The sequence below is a fragment of the Phallusia mammillata genome, chromosome 2 (assembly GCF_965637545.1).
Source record: "Phallusia mammillata chromosome 2, kaPhaMamm4.hap1.1, whole genome shotgun sequence".
In the NCBI taxonomy this organism is placed as follows: domain Eukaryota; kingdom Metazoa; phylum Chordata; class Ascidiacea; order Phlebobranchia; family Ascidiidae; genus Phallusia; species Phallusia mammillata.
This window is the reverse complement of record NC_137253.1, coordinates 1,214,864-1,230,078: the sequence shown is the minus strand read 5'-3', so window position 1 is coordinate 1,230,078 and position 15,215 is coordinate 1,214,864. Positions and strand designations below refer to the sequence as shown.

At 37.7% G+C, this 15,215-nt stretch overlaps 1 pseudogene across 1 annotated transcript; it reads right to left on the bottom strand.

Annotated features, from left to right (window-relative positions):
• Positions 1-8: 8 nt before the first annotated feature.
• LOC145213448 (sodium/potassium-transporting ATPase subunit alpha-3-like) lies at positions 9-11,882 on the bottom strand (annotated as a pseudogene). Its single transcript, XR_013856834.1, has 24 exons — positions 11,860-11,882; positions 11,412-11,469; positions 9,750-9,941; positions 9,136-9,340; positions 8,853-8,966; positions 8,477-8,611; positions 8,096-8,213; positions 6,418-6,552; positions 5,362-5,412; positions 5,235-5,317; positions 4,516-4,714; positions 4,125-4,247; positions 3,701-3,822; positions 3,053-3,245; positions 2,685-2,860; positions 2,490-2,626; positions 2,267-2,417; positions 2,037-2,205; positions 1,704-1,858; positions 1,505-1,628; positions 1,277-1,422; positions 1,030-1,160; positions 579-772; positions 9-491 (listed from the first exon to the last, which is right to left on the bottom strand). The product of XR_013856834.1 is annotated as a sodium/potassium-transporting ATPase subunit alpha-3-like (transcript).
• Positions 11,883-15,215: the final 3,333 nt, after the last annotated feature.

The window sequence follows — 15,215 nt, the reverse complement described above, 5'->3', positions numbered from 1 at the left end:
CGAACACGTTTTAATCAACTTCATTTTATTTCCGATATTTTAGCGAGACGAAGTTCCAGACATAAATAACCGATGTAAGGTGATGATGACGTAACAATTGATGGGTGTTACGTCATAAGCATTGTTGTGTTTGTTGCGCACACACACAAACCGACACTCGAGCACTGACTGTGACGTCATAAGGGACACAAACAAATTGAAAAAAGTTCAAATAAAAAGACAACAAGCACACATTGTTAACACACAAGTACGACTGTTACGTCATACTGGCCACGTCTTAAATTAGATAAATTTCGATGACGTCAGTGTCATTTCTCTAAAAAGATTCACTCATGGTAGTTTTGGGGGTTGGGGGGCAAACTTGGGGCCTCTGGGGGGCGGAACAATTAAAATATTTTGCTGAGTAATCGCGCACTGTGTGTGTGACGTACCATGAGTAAGCACCAAGTTTCCATTGTGACGTTAATAATAAGTCTCGCTCTCAGCCCAACCTGAAAAAATAAAAAGTTTGTTTAGTAAATGCAAATCTATAAGAGCGCAAAAACGTCGCGTTGTGATTGGTTGAATCGAATACACACCTCCTGGGTATCGGCGAATCAGATACTTTCGAGTTTCATCGTAAATCCAGATGATGAGAGAGAAAGGCATCGGCACGAGCCACCACTCCCACTCAAGCGGGTACATACGCAGAGCGGCGTCCATACCGGGACAGTAGGAGAGGAAAGTGGCCAAAGCTGTCTCCTCGAACAAACCAGCTATCAATACCTTGTTCCTACACAAATATCATAAACTTGTTGGATTTTTCAGTGGGACAAGATACATGTTGGATGTAAGAAACAAGACATGCCATTAAAGCGCCGACACTTATAATAATGAGCAACGCATGGCGACAAAACAACTCAAAGTCTCTTACTGACTTAATGTCATGATGACAGATGAGTAAATTTGCTTGTCCGAAACTTTTGTTAAGGCAGGACCCCCCTAGATAAAACCCAGCTATGGCACTAAAAATTTTTTCCATTGCTTTACCTCATGCCTTGTTGGAAGATTGAGAGTCTCCTGGTTTTGCTGATCAACAAATCGGCCCATTGTACGATCACAATCGATGTAAAGAACGCAGTGTGGCAAGTGAATTCGACAACTTTCCTTTGTCCGTACGACTGTGAAAAAACACATCAAATTAATGATAAACCATTGCCAAATAACTTCTGAAATAAGGACAATTTCCATGGAAATCATACAACTGCGACATATTATTTCTATGTCGGTCACTCACCCATTCCTGTCCGTATGAATCTTCCAAGTTATCAAGCGATCTGTCGTCCCACGGAACACGGAGTCCAAGAAGAAGATCCGGTTTGAATCCGTTCATCATCAAGATCACGAAGTAGTTCACGAAACCGGCCAACGCCTGGATCATTCCTATGAAAGTATCACGGTGTGAAAACCAGCTGATGCGTGACCTGGCCTAATCCCAATCTCAACATTTCAAGCAACAACTCACCGATTTGTCCGTAGGCGAGCGAAATCAGCCGCTCGTTCACCAATCGATCCCTCACTGGGTCACGTGGTTGACGTTTCATGATGTCACTCTCGGCTTGTTCGTACGCGAGCGAAATGGCGGGAAGCTAAAAATTTAAATCAGAAACCTGTGTTAAAAGCCTGTGATGTCATAATGCTCTGATTGCAGCTCTCAAACTGACCAGATCGGTTCCGAGATCGATGCAGAGGATGGTGACCGTTCCGAGGGGAAGAGGGACGTTTGCCATGATGAAGAGGAGGAAAGGGGTGATCTCAGGGATGTTCGAGGTCAGGGTGTAAGCGATCGACTTCTTCAAGTTGTCGAAGATCAAACGACCTGCATGAAATTAAGTTTTACGATCATTTATCCCAAGATTTTGTTGTTGTTCCAAACTGTTGAATTTTATCGGGTTTTGTGGCCGACCATGTTTACGTTGTTGGCAGATCACGACGGGACTTATCATGGTTTCATTATTACGATCACAGATTTGAATCAACAATTACAAAAAAATCACCTTCTTCAACTCCAGTAACAATCGACGCGAAGTTGTCATCCAACAAAATCATGTCAGCAGCTTGCTTCGATACGCCACTTCCGGCTATTCCCATGGCAACACCGATATCTGCCCGCTTGAGGGCGGGAGAGTCGTTCACTCCGTCACCGGTCACAGCAACAATGGCTCCCTGTTACGTCATATTTCGTAATTATCGCAACCCGTACAACTTACAAAGTGATTTTTTTCACCTGTCGTTGGCAACTCTCAACAATGATCAGTTTCTGTTGCGGGGAAGTCCGGGCGAATACGATTTCTGTGTGATTCTTGACGATGTCATCCAGTTGTTCTTCACTGATGGTTCGGAGCGACGAGCCGTGGACGACCGCTGCCTTCGCTTGTCTACAAAATCAAAGCTCGTATTACCACCCTGACTGGGAATCGAACCCATATCGTCAGATCTCTCCCACTTACTTTGGATCAACTTCTTCAACAGAAATGTTTAATCTGGCGGCAATATCTTCAACGATTTCGTTGCCCTCCGAAATAATTCCAACTCCCTTCGCGATCGCCTTTGCCGTGATTGGATGATCGCCCGTTACCATGATAACCTGTATGACGTCACAAATGATTGACGAGTGCGTGAAACTAAGCAAAATGACGTGTTACCTTGATTCCAGCGCTCCTGCATTTGCCGACGGCGTCAGGGACGGCCGCTCTTGGGGGGTCGATCATCGACATGAGACCAACGAAAGTCAGGTTCTCGAGGGGGAAGTTGACGTCATCAGTGTCAAACTTAAAACCGGGTGGGAATTGTTCGGTTGGCAAATATTCGTGAGCGAATCCTGCAAAGAAGAGATAAAATGAAAATAGACTGTTGCTTTCATTGTGGCAGCAAGATTTAAAAGTGTAAATCTAATGGTTACGCACAAAAAACCTCTTCAGCCTAATTACTTTTTGGTGGGATATTATAAACACATTGTGACAACAAATTTGATATTTTTCATGATTTGACTAGGATTGCAACACAAGCCTACCGAGTACTCTCTCTCCGAGACCGCCAAGTTCAAGGTAGGCGGATTCAAAGTCAGCTTTCCATTCCTCTGTCATGTCCTCGATCTTTCCCTTGTTCATAATCTTGTTGCACCGATCCAGGATCCTCTCCGGGGCTCCTTTTATCACGAGCAGATATCGGGGATCGCTCTGGTCCTCCGTCTCGTGAATCGAAACCTGGCAAGATTAGAAAACTGTAAAGCTGCTGACACAAGAAAGGCTGCTAGGCTCAATGGTTCTTATTCAACCATTTCAGCGCCCCTACCCATTAAACTCTCAAACAGCCCATATCGTAAACCCTGCTTTGGTATGTTGAAATAGGGTAAGCAATAAGCATACACTTAGTTAAAACCTTGTTTGGGGTGCAAAGACCAAACGAATATCATAGCCAACTTGCCAAAAACGAATTGTGTAAGGCAAATGCAACAGCGCTTTCGAAAGCCCGGTTTGCAAACTGCGCAAGGTGACAATTTCAAAGTTTATTTATCAGGGTAAATCCGATTTAAATGTGTCAAAAATTAAACGGCTAAAAACACTAATTTTACCAATTCATTTTTAACCCAACCAAATTAGTAAGTTGTAAAGATGATTATTTTTAGAAATGACAGTGAATGACTTCCGATAAAACCCACCTGGTATTTGTTCATTGAGTTGAAAGGAATTTCAGCAATCTTTGCATTCCGTTTACGTCGGTTTTCGATGTCACCAACCGACAGCTCCACACATTTCAACAGAGCAGACTCAGATGCGTCACCTAGCGGAAATCAAGATTGGGTAAAATTCAATGAGAGATGAAGCAGACAGGAAAAATAAAAAGTCAAAATATATTTTATGTGTATTTGATTTTGATCGAGAAACTAACTTCGGTTTAATTAATTTTACGTTATAAAACAAAATGAAATGGCAAAAACTGAGGAGAATTGTTACTGTTACTTCACCAAGAAGTAAGAAACGCCAAAATCAAACATAAAATATTTGAACGATTGCGCAAATTCTCGAGAGAATTGTAGGAATGCTTGACAAGGCAGCATTCACACGAAATTTCGGTTTGCTTACCGGCTGTGTCTCTCTTGAGGACTGGGACGTTCTCTTGACCTTGAAGGAAGTTCGCTCTGTTGCAGAGGAGCGCGACACGCGATAGAGCGACCCATGTCTCTGATTTTGCGTCAAACGCTTGACCTAATGATCCGAAAAATACTTTGCTTATTTTTAACCAACCAAAAAGGCCAAATCAAAAATCAAAGTTATGCGCAAATTGTTTAAATTTTGTTAGCTTCTAAAGTACGTTTTACGCCGATTTATATTGTTAAAAATATCATGGTATTTTCCTAAAGCGTTAAATACACCTCAAGTCTGTTAAACCAATGAAACGGTGCCCATATAGTTTTCAAACAGTAAAGTTCCAGAAATCGTCTTAAATCGCACGCTTGCAAAAAACGCGACTTACCAGATTGATCTTCAGTGGTGTCAGCCTCCACAATGGTGTTGTCGAACCACATGTGCGCAACAGTCATTCGGTTCTGAGTAAGCGTTCCGGTTTTATCCGAGCAGATTGTCGACGTCGACCCGAGCGTCTCAACAGCCTCCAAGTTCTTCACAAGACAATTTTTGCGAGCCATCCTCTTCGCAGTGAGAGTAAGGCACACCTGAAATATTAATTTCGATGTAAATGCAAAATAAAATTGGAAAAAACCATGCTGTTTACACAATAACTGAATGATTATCTGCAACATAGCAACGTGTGTAAACCGAATATATTTTAACTATCCTTGTTGCGATTAGCAGTGAAAAGCGCAGTGTTATTTTTTGCAGTACGATGTATTAACCAGTGGTGGTATTTAGCCGGTTCGCACCGGAATATAGAACCGTCTCACAAAATTTTATGAGATCAGCGAACTGGTTAGCATTATTGGTTACTGTCAATGGACTTTTTTTAACAGAACTGGATAAAAAATACGATTTTTGTAACAAAACCGGCTAAAAATATGATTTTTGTTTTAGAACCAGCTGACAAAAAATGTGAGTCCCACCACTGGTATTAACTATTTACTATTAGGCTGTATATTTTATCAAGCTTCTATAACAGTCCGTATTTTGTGTTACTACGAAGCCACCAATCCTTTGCTGATACGTGTCCTTAAGTGGGAAGTTTGAAGGTCAACTTACAGTGACGGTGGCGAGAAGTCCCTCAGGAACGTTGGCGACGATAATCCCGATGAGAAAGACGACCGCCTCCAGCAGTGTGTAGTGGAGAGAGAGCGAAAACTTGTTTTTTCGCTATGACTTTTTTTTTTGAGAGAGAGCGAAATGATAAAGAAAAGAACTCCAAGGAACACAGCGACACCTAGCGATTATTATTGGTAAATGGTAAATGCGATAAAACTAACAATTGAAAACATGATTCGATATTTAGCTGATATTTCAAAACTGGTGCAAATAACACTTCTAATTATAAATTTTGAAAACAACATTCAATATTTAGCTGATAATCAAACATTTTGTGAAATTAACACATTAATTTAGTAAATTTTGGAAACATTATTTAAAGTAAACCTGATAATTACAAACTTGCAACTAATAAATATTTTTATTTACTATTTTCTTCGAAATACCAAAAACACAAAATACGGTTAGCAATTTAATAATAAACACATTTACCACAATAAGATGCAGATGCTTACAGAAGTGGGTTATGGCCTTAAACTACAAAACTACCATGCAAAAAATCTACGCGTAAAGCTCTGTGATATCTAGCATGCAAATTGGGTTAGTGTTGTGTTAAAAACGTGCAATGTTAAAACTAAACAATCACCGCAAACAACAGGTTATGAATTAAAACTGTATAAGAAGCGACTCCACCTAGCCTTCTACTTCGTCGTAATCTTGTCTGTTAAGCCGCCATAAATAATTTAACGTCTGCTCATAGATTTCCTACGCAGGCGGCGCTACTAGATCACGTGATATTTTAAGGACTTGATGGGTTGGAAAAAAGAAAGTTGCGATAAGCCGATCTAGTGACATTTTAGAGGAGCTTGTTAGAAACAATTAGAGTTGCCAATAGACTTCAGTTTATGGGTAATAGTGTTGACAGGTGCTACGCAAAGCATAATATTTCCAATTATACATAACTTCTACAACATGTGATGTTATTTGGTTGGTAGAATTTACAGCTGGGTAGATTTTCTCAGATGCACAAAAGCTTCAGTTTCGAACTTAATACACCACAACAGGCTGCACAACACAACAAGCACATGCAAAAGGGTGTAGAGAAAAAGGACAAAGACATTCTAAAACTGGACAGTAGAAAACCGGACAAAACTCAACGCTAACTCGGCAGACTTTTTTAAACCTGAAATAACATGAATGAAGTGTTCGATTTCACGAGCTATCGGCGTTTTGCCGGTTTGAATGCCTGATGTAAGGTTAGCAATTCGTCCCATCACTGTGTCGTCGCCGGTTTTAACGATAACACACCGTGCTCCTCCTGTTTTGCAAACAACCACGTTTAATATGATTCCGTTTGGTTATCGTAACATAAAGAAACACTGCCTTGCTCTCAAGTGCAGCTGCAGACACAAACTTTCCCTTTCACTGACACAAACTTCTCACTTTGAAGCAAACTCCTGAATTTCCTTTAAAAATTCTGACCTTATTTTTCAAGTCACCTTTCATGCTGGAAACCAGAAGATAGAAGTAAAAAAACACCAGAGAGTTGGATAGAAGATATTGATAAAGAAATGAGAGTGAAAAATTAGTCAAATTAGTTGAACTAAAAAGTGATTCAGCCACCAAATTAATCCACCAATCAGAAAGCAGCAATGCAGTGAGCCAGCCAATCAGATGGTGGCAATACCTGAGATAATATGGATAAAATGCTCGATTTCTCGGGCGATAGGGGTGTCACCAACCTCCAACCCCGAAGCCAGGGAAGCGATTCTACCCATGACTGTGTTATCGCCACACCTGATAACAATGCCCCTGGCAGAACCTAAAATTTCAGTGGCAAAAATTCCGTTATCTTATTTAAAATCAGCTTTAATTGTATGGAATTTGTATCTTACTAAAAGTTTATTTTAATAAAAACATGTTAACAAAAAGTATATATACCTGTAAAACAAAAATTTGTTTTAAACGTCTCTTTTGGGCAATTTTTGTCTGACTTTTCACTGTTAAATGTTTTCTATCAGCGACAAAACTTTGCTGACATACCGCTTACTTTAAGCTAATTCCCACAACCGCAAACATCTGCTTTAAAACTAAATCAAACTAAGCTCAACTTCTAGGGGGTGCACAACGAATTGGGGGGGGGGCAATCATTTCCAATACCAGTGTTTTGTTTTTTTAAATCAAGAGCTGCTTTAGTTTAACAAAAGTGCAGGACTCCTAAAATTTAATTGTATTATAATTTGTGCAATTGTCAGAATTTGTTTGAGATAAAACCTTGCCAGACCTGAACCTGCCCCCCTGAGTTGCGCACCCCCACTTTAATTTACATGAAATCATGTTGATGAAATGATGGATCTCCCTTGCGATGGGAGTTTCCCCACCAGTGAGTCCAGATGCAAGGGTTGCAATCCTCCCCATCACTGTATTGTCTCCACATAAAACCACAACTCCAACTCCGGAACCTGAGTCCACTTGTCATGTTATAAAGCTATATCACCTATGTTACTAAGTCATGCGCCCCACTGAGTCAAATATCTTAACTACTTAGCAATAACCTAAATATAAATCTTTTGGCCACTTAGACTCTGCTCGCTGTTTCACTCTGTTCAGTTTGTAAATTTAAAAGCTAACAAGGCTTTGCATTGTTAGGCTACCAACTATCTGACTTAGTTACCTAAATAAAAAGTAGATGCATAACAAACTAAATGTCTAAAAATGTAACACAATATTCCAGATTCTGCGTAACATATTTCTACCCTCAAGCAACCAACTTAATCTAAGCTTTGCAATTAATCCTGATTTGTACTTAATACTGTATAGAAATCTGTACGAGTTCCATTTTGACCGAACGACTAATTTACCTTCCACACAGTTGGTTGAAAAGAAAGCGATATTTCTGGTTTCAATTGGATTGTCATTTGTGCATTCTGGTCCTCGGCTCTGTGGTTCCGACTCCCCGGTCAATGATGAGTTGTCCACCTAGTGGTGAAAAGATATAGTTTGTAATCTACTTGGTGTCATGCTAATGTTAAAACAAACACTCTGAAATATCTAACAAATTGTTCTGTTCTGTGTATTAATATGTAGGAATAGCAAATTTTATTGATAATTTTTTGTTAAGTACTGTAACCATTTTCAACAATTAAAAAAAATCGAAACTAGAACATTTGAAGTAAGTATCAAAAACGTTTCTTAGATTTTTTGTGCCATCATAGTTTTAAGTGAAACTGTCCGATCGTTACCTTCATTCCGTGAGCGGAGATAACTCGAAGATCAGCTGGTATCCTGTCTCCACCCTTGACCTCAACAATGTCACCAATCACCAAGTTCTCCGCAAGCAACTGAGATTTTTCTCCATTTCTTATAACCAAGGCGTGCTAAAAAAATGTGGAATATTAATTTGTATGCTTGTGTTTAAGAATAAAAAAAACAATTCTTTATGTCCTTAATTTTACTATGTTTTTATATTTTTTGGTTTGTTTTAATTAAAATGTAAGTTTAGCAGTTTACAATAATGTTATTTATAAACCTTTTTTTCTTTTTTCAGTTTAAATCTTTTTTTCAGTTGCTAATAAATGCTGACCAATTCCAACTAATTTTCGAACAACATGTACGTACCTGTGGGACCATGTTCTTGAAAGATTCCATGATTTTGGAGCTTTTCGATTCTTGGTAATATTGGAAACATCCAGTAACTATGACGACAAGTGCCAGCACCATTCCAAGATAAAGCTGAAAAAGGTGGAAAATCAATTTCAATTTTTGTGAAGACTTCTGGCAAACTAATGCTTCACTTATTGCGCTACATTGTCAATGTTTTGATGCTCTAATTATTTATTTTATAAATTTTATTTTTTATTAACACTTCTGACAAACTAATGTTTTTTTCTATTTTGCTTACATTGTCCATGTTTGGATGCTCAATGCTTGACGACTCCAACCCAAAGGTGAAGAAGCAGAGTATGGCTCCGATCCACAGAAGGGTAGAGAAACCACCAAAAAGATTCTTGCAGAATTTGATCCATTCAGGGGTAGTTTTGGGAAGGGGTCAAGCAGTTAGGGCCATCGCGTTCGAGATACTCTTTGGCTTGAGCTGAAGTCAGACCCTAAACAAAAGTTGTGTCAGTTAATATACAACAACCAAATTGCCAAATTAATTGCTTCAAAACAATTTTAAGCTTCATTGCCTCTATTGAACAGAAGGTAAATAATGTACAGCATAATCTTGCTGGGACAAAATTAGACATTATTGCTCACTTGCTAGTTACTTCAACTCCTTATTGGTGGTGGGACATTGTGGCAAATGAGTCCTGGGACTGGTGAATTAACCCCATGGACTTAGTATTATATGATATGCAGCAGGTTTTGACCTTTAAAGGTTTACTGCTGGGTAAAGAACCAAGCACATCTTTTTGAAAATAGGATCATTTGGCAATCCAAACTAACGTACTTTCATAACTTCATTGCTATTTTCAAGCCACAAACAGCTGGGCTCATAAAGAAACCATGACACACCTTATCTGGGTCTGAGTTCAATCTCTGGAAGAGTTCCTCGATTGGGATGCGGTGCTCGTCCATCTCGAGCTCCTGCTTCAGGTCATCCATGTCCTTCTTCTCTTTCTTTCCTTTTTTGCCTCCCATTTTTTTGGTATTCTTATCAACAACTAAAACGTCAGTTTCACCTGGAGCCTGTTCCTGGAACGCGGTCTGCAAAGAAATTTCATTCGTTAACATTCTTGTCACAAATAAGGGATGGGTGGCAACATTTAACACAAAGAAACCAAATCAAAAAGCTCATTTAATGTTGTGTATAAAAGTGCAAAAGTAATACTGATGCACAGGAAATAACTGCTTTAATTAGGCTTCTAGGAGGTTACCCTCTTCAGAAAATTTTACCAGACATTTTGTCCTCATTTTGTAACCACATTTCAAAAAAGTAAGCACAGAATGACCAATGCATTATAAGCGGCTACAAAAGCCTTTCTCATAATCCCTAAAATTAAATTTTTACAACAGGCATCCCATCTATTTATTTGCAAACTTTACGTAAATATCTAATGCCAAAGTGAAACTATTCTCTATTCAGCCTAAGCAGAAAGGTTTCAACCAAAATAGCAACCTGTTGAAATTCAAGAGCAAGCGCTGTAAGGATCACTGGAGAGCTTTCAACCCACGAACTCAACAGACCAGCTCACAATACACAAAGTCACCAAGCATTAAAGAAGTTCCCCTATTGAACGCGGGTGGTTTAGTGCAATGCAGTAAAACTATCTCTTTGACTCTAGAATTTAAAGTTTCGCTCACAATGGCAGGGTTGACAACTTTGTCATGCCTTTTTTTTCAACAACTTAACTGAAACCAGTTTTTTTTTCATTGGTTAAACTGATATAGGGCTAACTTGCATTGATTAGAAGCTGTTTATTTGCTGGTATATGTTAGAGTTTCTTACTATAATCACATTTGCATTAAACAACATGCTAAGACTGACAAAAATTAATAAATACTTTAGTTGGTTTAAAAAAAACAAAGTATGGGGCAACATTAAGTTACGGCTGAGCTGTGAGATTTGGTACAAGTCGACATAAACAGTATCCAGTACACTTCCTGACAAAATCAAACAAAGATTTTCGTGTACAACAGATCTATATATGATCCCTACACTGAACTTACTTTTCCTGGTCACTCTGTTGTTCTCGTTGAAGTGTCTCAATCTCTGTATTGATCGCAGTAGATCGTTTTGCTGCTTCTTCCTTTAGATCATCTTAACCTGTTGGATCAGTTCTTAACCTGTTGGTAATTACCCCCAAAGGGGTAATTTGGCATTTTAAAAGGAGTAACATATATTTTCTGTTATAGTTTTCGCAATGTCTATAAAGACAAAATATTGAAACATGCTTCAGATTGATGATGATATGCGATGTTGTCTCTCCTGCACTCAGCCTAGATTTGCACGCTTAGTAGCTAAAAAGCAGTATCAACCTTCGCATTAACTGAATTTGAAATGAACCTTTGAATGTACAATGAATAATGACTTTGTTTTTCTGTGGGTTTATTATGGACTGCAAGCTATATTAGGTGATGTTTTTCTAAAAAGGGGTAATTGATATCCATCAAAACATTTTGTAGGTAACAACGAAAAAAAAATTAAGAACCACTGCATTAAATGGTTGTACTCACGAATCTATGACTCCTCAAGTTCAAGATCACGACCTTCACCTTTACTCTCCATCTCCACCTAGTGGATATATTCAGTGGTGGGATTCAATGTTTTTGTCAGCTGGTTCTATCTCAAAAGTCATATTTTTCAGACGGTTCTATCAAAAAAGTCATATTTTTCAGTCGGTTCTATCACAAAAGTCATATTTTTCAGCCGGTTCTATCACAAAAGTCATATTTTTCAGCCGGTTCTATCACAAAAGTCATATTTTTCAGCCGGTTCTGTTACAAAAAGTCCATTGACAGTAACCAGTATTGCTAACCGGTTCGCTGATCTCATAAAATTTCGTGAGATGGTTCTATAGAACCGGTGTGAACCGGCTGAATCCCACCACTGCATACATTTGTTTTTATGTTCAGATTAATGGTAGCTGAATTATGATATGTTTTTATCTGTATTTATTTGCACCTGTCCATCTAACTCTTGTCGTTTCTGCTCAATTTTAGAAAGTTGATTTTCCAAATCCTTAAGAACATGCATGTGGCTTTCGTGGCGATTTTCACTTCCTCATCAATTTGTTCATGCTTCTTTAGGTGATGTTTTATGTCGCGATTGTTTGTCTGACAAAACAAATTTTATTAAACTAAGATTTACCCAGTATTATAGGTGGAGACAAAATTGTATGAAATATATATACATATTAAAAAATGGTACAAAAACAGTCAAAACTTTTAGTGCAGTTGACATAAATCTGCATCAAAATACATTTTGCGAAGCTTGTGCTAATTTACGTCAAAAGTTTTTGATCAGTTTATGATGCTTTTTTGTTTTAAACACAACAAGTGTCAACCAACATCAGTTTCTTCATGTATCGCCTCCATTTCTCTCTCATTGTAAAAAAGTTTAAACAGCATTAGTTGAAGTTTTGACAGGGAATGATCGTCGTGTAGTTTTCTGTATTTCTTGGCTTCATCTTTCTCCTGTTTCGCCTCTTTTTGCTCGGCAGCGATGCAACACAACTAAAAAGTAAGCGACATTAACTCATGCACGAGAATCATGACTTTAAAATAACATTTAAGAAAATAGAATAAAAACATCTTTAAAAATCAACGTCCCACAAAAAGTCAAATTCCCATAAAAAAGCATTTCACCTTTTTTCTTGTGAAAGGAATATTCTCTGTCTTGCTCTGCTTTAGTCATTTCAACTTTGGCTTTGTCATAATTCTCTTTAAACTCTCCTGATCCACTGATTTCCTCAAAAAGTTGGGTCCGTTCTTTCGGATTCTTCATTGCTATCGAGCCAACTTGGCACTGGTAAGTAACATTGTATCACTATTAATTAATCATCTCCTGGATATTAAACCACAATTGTTTTGTAAACAAAAGTAGCTTGTTCCCAGAAAAATAAAACAACAGTAACTTATCTCCTGGATATTGAACGACATTTTGTATGAAAACTAATCAAAGTAGGAAAATAAAACATGTGTAACTTCATGCATCAGTTTATGTACATGCACCCTATCTATGCCCCAACATTATTTGGTTTGCAAAGTTTAAATAAATTGGGACACCGATTAGCCTTCAAACCAACTAAACAGTATTTAGTGTAATCAATTTAGTTCATTGCACAAAAATTACTTCACTAACAGTTGTTAATATGGCCTGTGGCGTAAAGATCACTTTGCTAATGTTTATCGTTGATGAAGGTTTAATGTTTTTCACATAAAAATAAAATAATATATATCAATTTCACATAAAAAAATAAAGAATCACAAAACAATTCAACTTTTCAAACTACAATTCTTACAAAGTTTAACAAAATCATTTCTTACAAACAAGCTTACTTGAAAGACAAGAAAGTTTTTGACTTTGATAAAAATATTGTTTTTTCCATTTCTTTGTTGTAATCAGCATGAGATACAACTTTGTCATTAACTCTGTGTTCTGCCGAGGAACCCTTATGATTCTAAACAAGATGAGATGGTTGAAATTAATTGCTACAATTTTGCAGAAGAAAACAAGTTATTTTATTCAACAAATAACTCATGTCTATATCAGAGGTTTATGAATGTAAAGCATAAAAAGGGTGACAAAAAAAAGTGACATTATACCAGGGGAAATTACAATTGATCAGTTTTTGTTTTTGCAAAATCTATATCCAGTTCAGTATGCAATTTGTTTTTTCTACCTTGAAAATTCAGTTTTTTTCTCCATTTTCGTTGCGTTAAGTCGCTGAAACTCTTGCTCGATTTGCCACGGGTCGACCGATCGTAGCTCCATGAATTAAATCGGAAAGTTTCTTTACTCGAAGGGAACTCGTTTTCTCCCCAAGAACAAAACTGATTGAGTCCATAAGATTTGACTTTCCTGAAAATAAAATTCACAATTTATTTTTTACAAAGAAACTGTATCCCATTAGAAATTGATATTTACAATGCACTATAGCCAGACTGCAAATCCAACTAAAAAGCAAAAACATCATTCGGAGAAAAAATATGATATTATAACATTACAAATTTGTTAGGAAATCACCTGAACCATTTGGTCCGATAATGGCAGTAAATCGCTTGAAAGGAATCAAAATTTTTCCTCGGTAAGACTTGAAGTTTTCCACCTCAATGCTTTCCAAATATCCACTCATTATTTCTTCAATATTTTACAAACAAAATTAAGCACTCAGCAGTTAAGAAGCCCTTCAAATCATTGCCATCTTAAGAAATCTACATTTACAAGAAAGAGAGATTTCGATCACACCGTTTTTTTCCACAAACTAGCAACTTTGAACTTGATCATATGAATAATTTGAAAATTAAACCTGTGAATTTCTGTTTAACTGTAGCAAACATAAAAACACTAAAACTATTTTTTGTCACTAAAACAGTTTATTTTATCACAAAAAAATCTTTTACAAACTTCTGAAAACAACCCAAAATTTCCGCCACAAACGTTTTTATACGTGCAGGAAATTCTGCACTGGTCTGGATTTTTTCTTTCTGCAATGGAATTTGTAATTATAATTGAGTTTTTAAATTCGGTTTGCAGAACGTAGAACAGTTTTACATGCAGCTGCAGCACGCCACACACAAAATTACTAATATCAAAAATATCAAAAACAAAAGCAACCCATTTTCATTTTTTCCGCTCGATCAGATTATTTTGCCGCCATTTTAGTTTGCTTGTCTAATCCAGAGCTGTGGAGTTTAGGGAGAAAATGTTGTCATAGCGGTTTTACAGGATTCTGTGACATTAAATGCTTAGTACATTAATGATACAACTGGCAATGAGCGTTTTATTACAGCGCAATACCTTCTGTAGGCTAGAAGATCACACAATGTTAATTTCAGGCATTACGTCACCGGTTGCAAATTTGAACTAAAATGCTTTTCGGGGTCGGGGAACAACGTTTTTTTACGGTTGCTTGGCATGAGATAGGCCTGCTTATGCCATCTGAAACCGGTCTTTACCGCGAAAAGTTTATTTTTTTGCTGTGTTGTTGTTTCACCAAGCACTCGACTTAAACGAAGGTTAATCAAAAGCAATCACACAAATGCACAAGCGTCTTGCGTCTACGCGTCATACCAGTAGGAAACTCGGGCGCTTGGAAAATGGTTTCGTATCTTTGTTTTATCGATGGGAAGTAAATGCGAGACAATAATGATGAAAAGCTTTTGAAGCGAACTGTACGACTCACTCCAGGAAATATGCTGCACATTATCAGGTGGGGACTTCGGCAATATTCACAGACAAGCTTGCGTTGCAAACGACTGCTGGGTGAAAGAGTTTAAGTATAACTTTGTCGAACTCAAACTGATGACAATGATTTC